Source organism: Oncorhynchus nerka, unplaced genomic scaffold (genome assembly GCF_034236695.1).
Source record: "Oncorhynchus nerka isolate Pitt River unplaced genomic scaffold, Oner_Uvic_2.0 unplaced_scaffold_3149, whole genome shotgun sequence".
NCBI lineage: Eukaryota > Metazoa > Chordata > Actinopteri > Salmoniformes > Salmonidae > Oncorhynchus > Oncorhynchus nerka.
In genome coordinates this window covers 2,593-11,069 of record NW_027038150.1, presented here as the reverse complement: position 1 = coordinate 11,069, position 8,477 = coordinate 2,593, and the positions used below count along the sequence as shown (strand labels likewise).

Genomic DNA, 8,477 nt, shown 5'->3' with positions numbered 1-8,477 from the left:
GAGCTCAAACAACACCGTTCACGACATCATGATAAGCATCATATATATATATATATATATAGTTTAGTTTATATATATATATCATGATATTTTGTAACTGTTTGGAGAATACGTTGAAATCTAGATGAGCAGATAATGCTATTGTAGGGTTTATAAAAAGCAAACGGGTTGTTTTTCACCGGATAAAAGACTAAATGTGTTCTGCTGTGTTCACTTGGCCGGTTAGCTCAGTTGGTTAGAGCGTCGTGCTAATAACGCGAAGGTCGCGGGTTCGATACCCGTACTGGCCATGACACTCTTTTTTTGTGACTGTTTGAAGAGGCTGTGTTTGTATTTACTCGTCTCTCTAGATAAAGTTGGACTTCTTCTCTTCTACTCTATTGGTCCCATATGATATGGGTCTATTGTAGTGGTTGACTTTGAACTGGCCCAACTATAGTCATGCTTATGGGAAGCCACTATGTGGTACTATTGCTCCTACTCTAAAGGCCTGATACAAAGGACACCAGCTGAGTTGTAGTGCAGTTACGACTGTAATAAACTCAATGGAAGTCTGAGTAACGCAGTGTTTGTTAGCCGTCAGTCAGTCGAGCCGATATGGCGACCAGGAAGAATCTGTGTTTTAGAGCCGCTTCTCCTTTCTGAAACGTTAAAATGCTTCAAATCAGCGCAGTTGGATCGTAAAGGAATGCACCTCGGTCAACACACTGTTGGAAAATATACACGTGGACAAATCTCTCCCAAATCGGAAGGAAAAAGGGTAAGAAAGGAACGGGCGTCTTTTATGTCTTTTAGGTTACCTGAGCACCCTAACCGTGTCGGCTAGATGGTAGACAGCCGTACTATTTTAAATGCAAGTGGAAAACCAATGTCAATCATGTCCTGTATTTTTCCTTTAACTCTAATTGCTACGGTTTGCCAGTTAATTCTCTCTCTCCATTGAAGTGTCTGAATTTACAGATGTACTCCAGTTGGAATATAATGTGTGTGTTATATAAGGTCCTCGTCCAACAGGGTCATAGTGAATAGCCACATTATCCAAGACAGGGGTAGCCTATAAAGTAATCTTTGTTTTGGGGCTTTGGCTAACACCATGTGTTCGCAGTATGAGTTGATGGGTTTTCGCCTTGATCATTACTCAGTTCCCGTTACACATAAGAGTCCGTAGAAGTAACATTACCTCTCAAACTCGAGAAGACATCCTGCCTTCTCCCTACACTTCTCAGCTTCGCCCAGGACTGTTTCACGTCAACTACAATCCCGACTTTTTAAAATGTTTTGAAACGTCAATAATAATTTAGAAACGCCAATCATAGCTTGCTTTATGGCTTTTCGAAACATCAGCAAGAAAGAATCGTTCAAAATGAAAATATATACTGTAACAGTTTCTGCACAGATTTATACGGCCCCAATCCGAGGAAACTACACTTCCACTACACTTCCCCTTTACTACCAGGTGTTCAGAGCATGATAGATAGCTAATTAACACTGGTGGACCGTCTTGTCTTCTGTAAACAAGCTCTGCTACAGTGTAGTTTAGTAGGATGGAGGCTGTATGGGTCTGTAACTACTACAGTGTAGTTTAGTAGGATGGAGGCTGTATGGGTCTGTAACTACTACAGTGTAGTTTAGTAGGATGGAGGCTGTATGGGTCTGTAACTACTACAGTGTAGTTTAGTAGGATGGAGGCTCCATAGCTGTATGGGTCTGTAACTACTACAGTGTAGTTTAGTAGGATGGGGCTGTATGGGTCTGTAACTACTACAGTGTAGTTTAGTAGGATGGAGGCTGTATGGGTCTGTAACTACTACAGTGTAGTTTAGTAGGATGGAGGCTCTATAGCTGTATGGATCTGTAACTACTACAGTGTAGTTTAGTAGGATGGAGGCTGTATGGGTCTGTAACTACTACAGTGTAGTTTAGTAGGATGGAGGCTGTATGGGTCTGTAACTACTACAGTGTAGTTTAGTAGGATGGAGGCTGTATGGATCTGTAACTACTACAGTGTAGTTTAGTAGGATGGAGGCTGTATGGATCTGTAACTACTACAGTGTAGTTTAGTAGGATGGAGGCTGTATGGGTCTGTAACTACTACAGTGTAGTTTAGTAGGATGGAGGCTGTATGGATCTGTAACTACTACAGTGTAGTTTAGTAGGATGGAGGCTGTATGGATCTGTAACTACTACAGTGTAGTTTAGTAGGATGGAGGCTGTATGGATCTGTAACTACTACAGTGTAGTTTAGTAGGATGGAGGCTGTATGGATCTGTAACTACTACAGTGTAGTTTAGTAGGATGGAGGCTGTATGGATCTGTAACTACTGCAGTGTAGTTTAGTAGGATGGAGGCTGTATGGATCTGTAACTACTACAGTGTAGTTTAGTAGGATGGAGGCTGTATGGATCTGTAACTACTACAGTGTAGTTTAGTAGGATGGAGGCTGTATGGGTCTGTAACTACTACAGTGTAGTTTAGTAGGATGGAGGCTGTATGGGTCTGTAACTACTACAGTGTAGTTTAGTAGGATGGAGGCGCCATAGCTGTATGGATCTGTAACTACTACAGTGTAGTTTAGTAGGATGGAGGCTGTATGGGTCTGTAACTACTACAGTGTAGTTTAGTAGGATGGAGGCTGTATGGATCTGTAACTACTACAGTGTAGTTTAGTAGGATGGAGGCTGTATGGATCTGTAACTACTACAGTGTAGTTTAGTAGGATGGAGGCTGTATGGATCTGTAACTACTACAGTGTAGTTTAGTAGGATGGAGGCTGTATGGATCTGTAACTACTACAGTGTAGTTTAGTAGGATGGAGGCTGTATGGGTCTGTAACTACTACAGTGTAGTTTAGTAGGATGGAGGCGCCATAGCTGTATGGATCTGTAACTACTACAGTGTAGTTTAGTAGGATGGAGGCTCCATAGCTGTATGGATCTGTAACTACTACAGTGTAGTTTAGTAGGATGGAGGCTCCATAGCTGTATGGATCTGTAACTACTACAGTGTAGTTTAGTAGGATGGAGGCTGTATGGGTCTGTAACTACTACAGTGTAGTTTAGTAGGATGGAGGCTGTATGGGTCTGTAACTACTACAGTGTAGTTTAGTAGGATGGAGGCTGTATGGATCTGTAACTACTACAGTGTAGTTTAGTAGGATGGAGGCTCCATAGCTGTATGGATCTGTAACTACTACAGTGTAGTTTAGTAGGATGGAGGCTGTATGGATCTGTAACTACTACAGTGTAGTTTAGTAGGATGGAGGCTCCATAGCTGTATGGGTCTGTAACTACTACAGTGTAGTTTAGTAGGATGGAGGCTGTATGGGTCTGTAACTACTACAGTGTAGTTTAGTAGGATGGAGGCTGTATGGGTCTGTAACTACTACAGTGTAGTTTAGTAGGATGGAGGCTGTATGGATCTGTAACTACTACAGTGTAGTTTAGTAGGATGGAGGCTCCATAGCTGTATGGATCTGTAACTACTACAGTGTAGTTTAGTAGGATGGAGGCTGTATGGGTCTGTAACTACTACAGTGTAGTTTAGTAGTTTAGTAGGATGGAGGCTGTATGGGTCTGTAACTACTACAGTGTAGTTTAGTAGGATGGAGGCTGTATGGGTCTGTAACTACTACAGTGTAGTTTAGTAGGATGGAGGCTGTATGGGTCTGTAACTACTACAGTGTAGTTTAGTAGGATGGAGGCTGTATGGGTCTGTAACTACTACAGTGTAGTTTAGTAGGATGGAGGCTGTATGGGTCTGTAACTACTACAGTGTAGTTTAGTAGGATGGAGGCTGTATGGATCTGTAACTACTACAGTGTAGTTTAGTAGGATGGAGGCTGTATGGGTCTGTAACTACTACAGTGTAGTTTAGTAGGATGGAGGCTCCATAGCTGTATGGATCTGTAACTACTACAGTGTAGTTTAGTAGGATGGAGGCTGTATGGGTCTGTAACTACTACAGTGTAGTTTAGTAGGATGGAGGCTGTATGGGTCTGTAACTACTACAGTGTAGTTTAGTAGGATGGAGGCTGTATGGATCTGTAACTACTACAGTGTAGTTTAGTAGGATGGAGGCTGTATGGATCTGTAACTACTACAGTGTAGTTTAGTAGGATGGAGGCTGTATGGATCTGTAACTACTACAGTGTAGTTTAGTAGGATGGAGGCTGTATGGGTCTGTAACTACTACAGTGTAGTTTAGTAGGATGGAGGCTGTATGGGTCTGTAACTACTACAGTGTAGTTTAGTAGGATGGAGGCTGTATGGGTCTGTAACTACTACAGTGTAGTTTAGTAGGATGGAGGCTGTATGGGTCTGTAACTACTACAGTGTAGTTTAGTAGGATGGAGGCTCCATAGTTGTATGGGTCTGTAACTACTACAGTGTAGTTTAGTAGGATGGAGGCTCCATAGCTGTATGGATCTGTAACTACTACAGTGTAGTTTAGTAGGATGGAGGCTGTATGGGTCTGTAACTACTACAGTGTAGTTTAGTAGGATGGAGGCTCCATAGCTGTATGGATCTGTAACTACTACAGTGTAGTTTAGTAGGATGGAGGCTGTATGGGTCTGTAACTACTACAGTGTAGTTTAGTAGGATGGAGGCTCCATAGCTGTATGGATCTGTAACTACTACAGTGTAGTTTAGTAGGATGGAGGCTGTATGGGTCTGTAACTACTACAGTGTAGTTTAGTAGGATGGAGGCTGTATGGATCTGTAACTACTACAGTGTAGTTTAGTAGGATGGAGGCTGTATGGATCTGTAACTACTACAGTGTAGTTTAGTAGGATGGAGGCTGTATGGGTCTGTAACTACTACAGTGTAGTTTAGTAGGATGGAGGCTGTATGGGTCTGTAACTACTACAGTGTAGTTTAGTAGGATGGAGGCTGTATGGGTCTGTAACTACTACAGTGTAGTTTAGTAGGATGGAGGCTGTATGGATCTGTAACTACTACAGTGTAGTTTAGTAGGATGGAGGCTCTATAGCTGTATGGATCTGTAACTGTCTCTCTCTCTCTCTGTCTCTGTCTCTCTCTGTCTCTCTGTCTCTCTCTCTCTCTGTTTCTCTGTCTCTCTCTCTCTGTCTCTCTGTCTCTCTCTCTCTCTCCCTCCCTCTCTCTCAATGTGTTTAAGGTGCTGTGCCTCTCCCTCCCTCTCTCTCAATGTGTTTATGGTGCTGTGCCTGTCCCTCCCTCCCTCTCTCTCAATGTGTTTATGGTGCTGTGCCTGTCCCTCCCTCCCTCTCTCTCAATGTGTTTAAGGTGCTGTGCCTCTCCCTCCCTCTCTCTCAATGTGTTTATGGTGCTGTGCCTGTCCCTCCCTCCCTCTCTCTCAATGTGTTTATGGTGCTGTGCCTGTCCCTCCCTCTCTCTCTCTCTCTCAATGTGTTTAAGGTGCTGTGCCTGTCCCTCCCTCTCTCTCAATTCAAAGGGCTTTATTGGCATGGGAAACATGTATATGTTGCCAAAGCGAGTGAAATAGATAATGAACAGAGGTGAAATAAACATATCCCAGTAAACATTCCACTCACAAAAGTACCAAAACAATAAACACATTTCAAACTTCATATTATGTTCAAATGGTTAAAGTGTAAAAGGGAAAATAAATAAACATAAATATGGGTTGTATTTATAATGGTGTTTGTTCTTCACTGGTTGCCCCTTTCTTGTGGCAACAGGTCACAAATCTTGCTGCTGTGATGGCACATTGTGGTATTTCACCCAGTAGATATGGGAGTTTATCAAGATTGGGTTTGTTTTCGAATTCTTTGTGGATCTGTGTAATCTGAGGGAAATATGTCTCTCTAATATGGTCATCCAATGGACAGGAGGTTAGGAAGTGCAGCTCACTTTCCACCTCATTTTGTGGGCAGTGAGCACATAGCCTGCGTGGTTTTGAATGAGTGGTGTAGTGGTTTTGCTGCTCTGAATGCCCGGTGTAGTGGTTTTGCTGCTCTGAATGCCCGGTGTAGTGGTTTTGCTGCTCTGAATGCCCGGTGTAGTGGTTTTGCTGCTCTGAATGCCTGGTGTAGTGGTTTAGCTGCTCTGAATGCGTGGTGTAGTGGTTTAGCTGCTCTGAATGCGTGGTGTAGTGGTTTAGCTGCTCTGAATGCCCGGTGTAGTGGTTTAGCTGCTCTGAATGCCCGGTGTAGTGGTTTAGCTTCTCTGAATGCCCGGTGTAGTGATTTAGCTGCTCTGAAGGCCCGGTGTAGTGGTTTAGCTGCTCTGAATGCCCGGTGTAGTGGTTTAGCTGCTCTGAATGCCCGGTGTAGTGGTTTAGCTGCTCTGAATTCCCGGTGTAGTGGTTTTGCTGCTCTGAAGGACCGATGTAGTGGTTTTGCTGCTCTGAAGGACCGATGTAGTGGTTTTGCTGCTCTGAAGGACCGATGTAGTGGTTTTGCTGCTCTGAAGGCCCGGTGTAGTGGTTTAGCTGCTCTGAAGGCCCGGTGTAGTGGTTTAGCTGCTCTGAAGGCCCGGTGTAGTGGTTTTGCTGCTCTGAAGGCCCGGTGTAGTGGTTTTGCTGCTCTGAATGCGTGGTGTAGTGGTTTTGCTGCTCTGAATGCCCGATGTAGTGGTTTAGCTGGTCTGAAGGCCCGGTGTAGTGGTTTAGCTGCTCTGAATGCCCGGTGTAGTGGTTTAGCTGCTCTGAAGGCCCGGTGTAGTGGTTTTGCTGCTCTGAAGGCCCGGTGTAGTGGTTTTGCTGCTCTGAATGCGTGGTGTAGTGGTTTTGCTGCTCTCAAGGCCCGGTGTAGTGGTTTAGCTGCTCTGAATGCCCGGTGTAGTGGTTTTGCTGCTCTGAATGCCCGGTGTAGTGGTTTTGCTGCTCTGAATGCCCGGTGTAGTGGTTTTGCTGCTCTGAATGCCAGGTGTAGTGGTTTTGTGCTGTTCCCTATGGATGGTTTTGACCAGGACCCATAGGGAATAGGGTGCCATTTTGGAGGCTTTGGACCAGGACCCATAGGGAATAGGGTGCCAGTTTGGAGGCTTTTGACCAGGGCCCATAGGGAATAGGGTGCCATTTTGGATCCTTTTGACCAGGGTCCATAGGGAATAGGGTGCCATTTTGGATCCTTTTGACCAGGGTTCTACTGTAGCTGAAATACTGACTTATCTCTGCGGATCTACTGTAGCTGAAATACTGACTTATCTCCGGGGATCTACTGTAGCTGAAATACTGACTTATCCCTGGGGATCTACTGTAGCTGAAATATTGACTTATCTCTGGGGATCTACTGTAGCTGAAATACTGACTTATCCCTGGGGATCTACTGTAGCTGAAATACGGACTTATCTCTGGGGATCTACTGTAGCTGAAATACTGACTTATCTCTGGGGATCTACTGTAGCTGAAATACTGACTTATCTCTGGGGATCTACTGTAGCTGAAATACTGACTTATCTCTGGGGATCTACTGTAGCTGAAATACTGACTTATCTCTGGGGATCTACTGTAGCTGAAATACTGACTTATCTCTGGGGATCTACTGTAGCTGAAATACTGACTTATCTCTGGGGATCTACTGTAGCTGAAATACCGACTTATCTCTGGGGATCTACTGTAGCTGAAATACCGACTTATCTCTGGGGAACTACTGTAGCTGAAATACTGACTTATCTCTGGGGATCTACTGTAGCTGAAATACTGACTTATCTCTGGGGATCTACTGTAGCTGAAATACTGACTTATCTCTGGGGATCTACTGTAGCTGAAATACTGACTTATCTCTGGGGATCTACTGTAGCTGACATACTGACTTATCTCTGGGGATCTACTGTAGCTGAAATACTGACTTATCTCTGGGGAACTACTGTAGCTGAAATACCGACTTATCTCTGGGGATCTACTGTAGCTGAAATACCGACTTATCTCTGGGGATCTACTGTAGCTGCAATACTGACTTATCTCTGGGGATCTACTGTAGCTGCAATACTGACTTATCTCTGGGGATCTACTGTAGCTGACATACTGACTTATCTCTGGGGATCTACTGTAGCTGAAATACTGACTTATCTCTGGGGATCTACTGTAGCTGAAATACTGACTTATCTCTGGGGATCTACTGTAGCTGAAATACCGACTTATCTCTGGGGATCTACTGTAGCTGAAATACTGACTTATCTCTGGGGATCTACTGTAGCTGAAATACTGACTTATCTCTGGGGATCTACTGTAGCTGAAATACTGACTTATCTCTGGGGATCTACTGTAGCTGAAATACTGACTTATCTCTGGGGATCTACTGTAGCTGACATACTGACTTATCTCTGGGGATCTACTGTAGCTGAAATACTGACTTATCTCTGGGGATCTACTGTAGCTGAAATACTGACTTATCTCTGGGGATCTACTGTAGCTGAAATACCGACTTATCTCTGGGGATCTACTGTAGCTGATATACTGCTATTTTTCTCGGAAGGTCGCATGTTCTGTCGTCTGTCAAATCCCTCAACCTATGATGCTGTCACCTATTTAG

General features: G+C 44.0%; 1 non-coding gene across 1 annotated transcript; it reads left to right on the top strand.

Moving 5' to 3' along the window:
- Positions 1 to 216: 216 nt before the first annotated feature.
- Positions 217 to 290, top strand: trnai-aau (transfer RNA isoleucine (anticodon AAU)). Its single transcript has one exon. It is a non-coding gene; the product is annotated as a tRNA-Ile (tRNA).
- Positions 291 to 8,477: the final 8,187 nt, after the last annotated feature.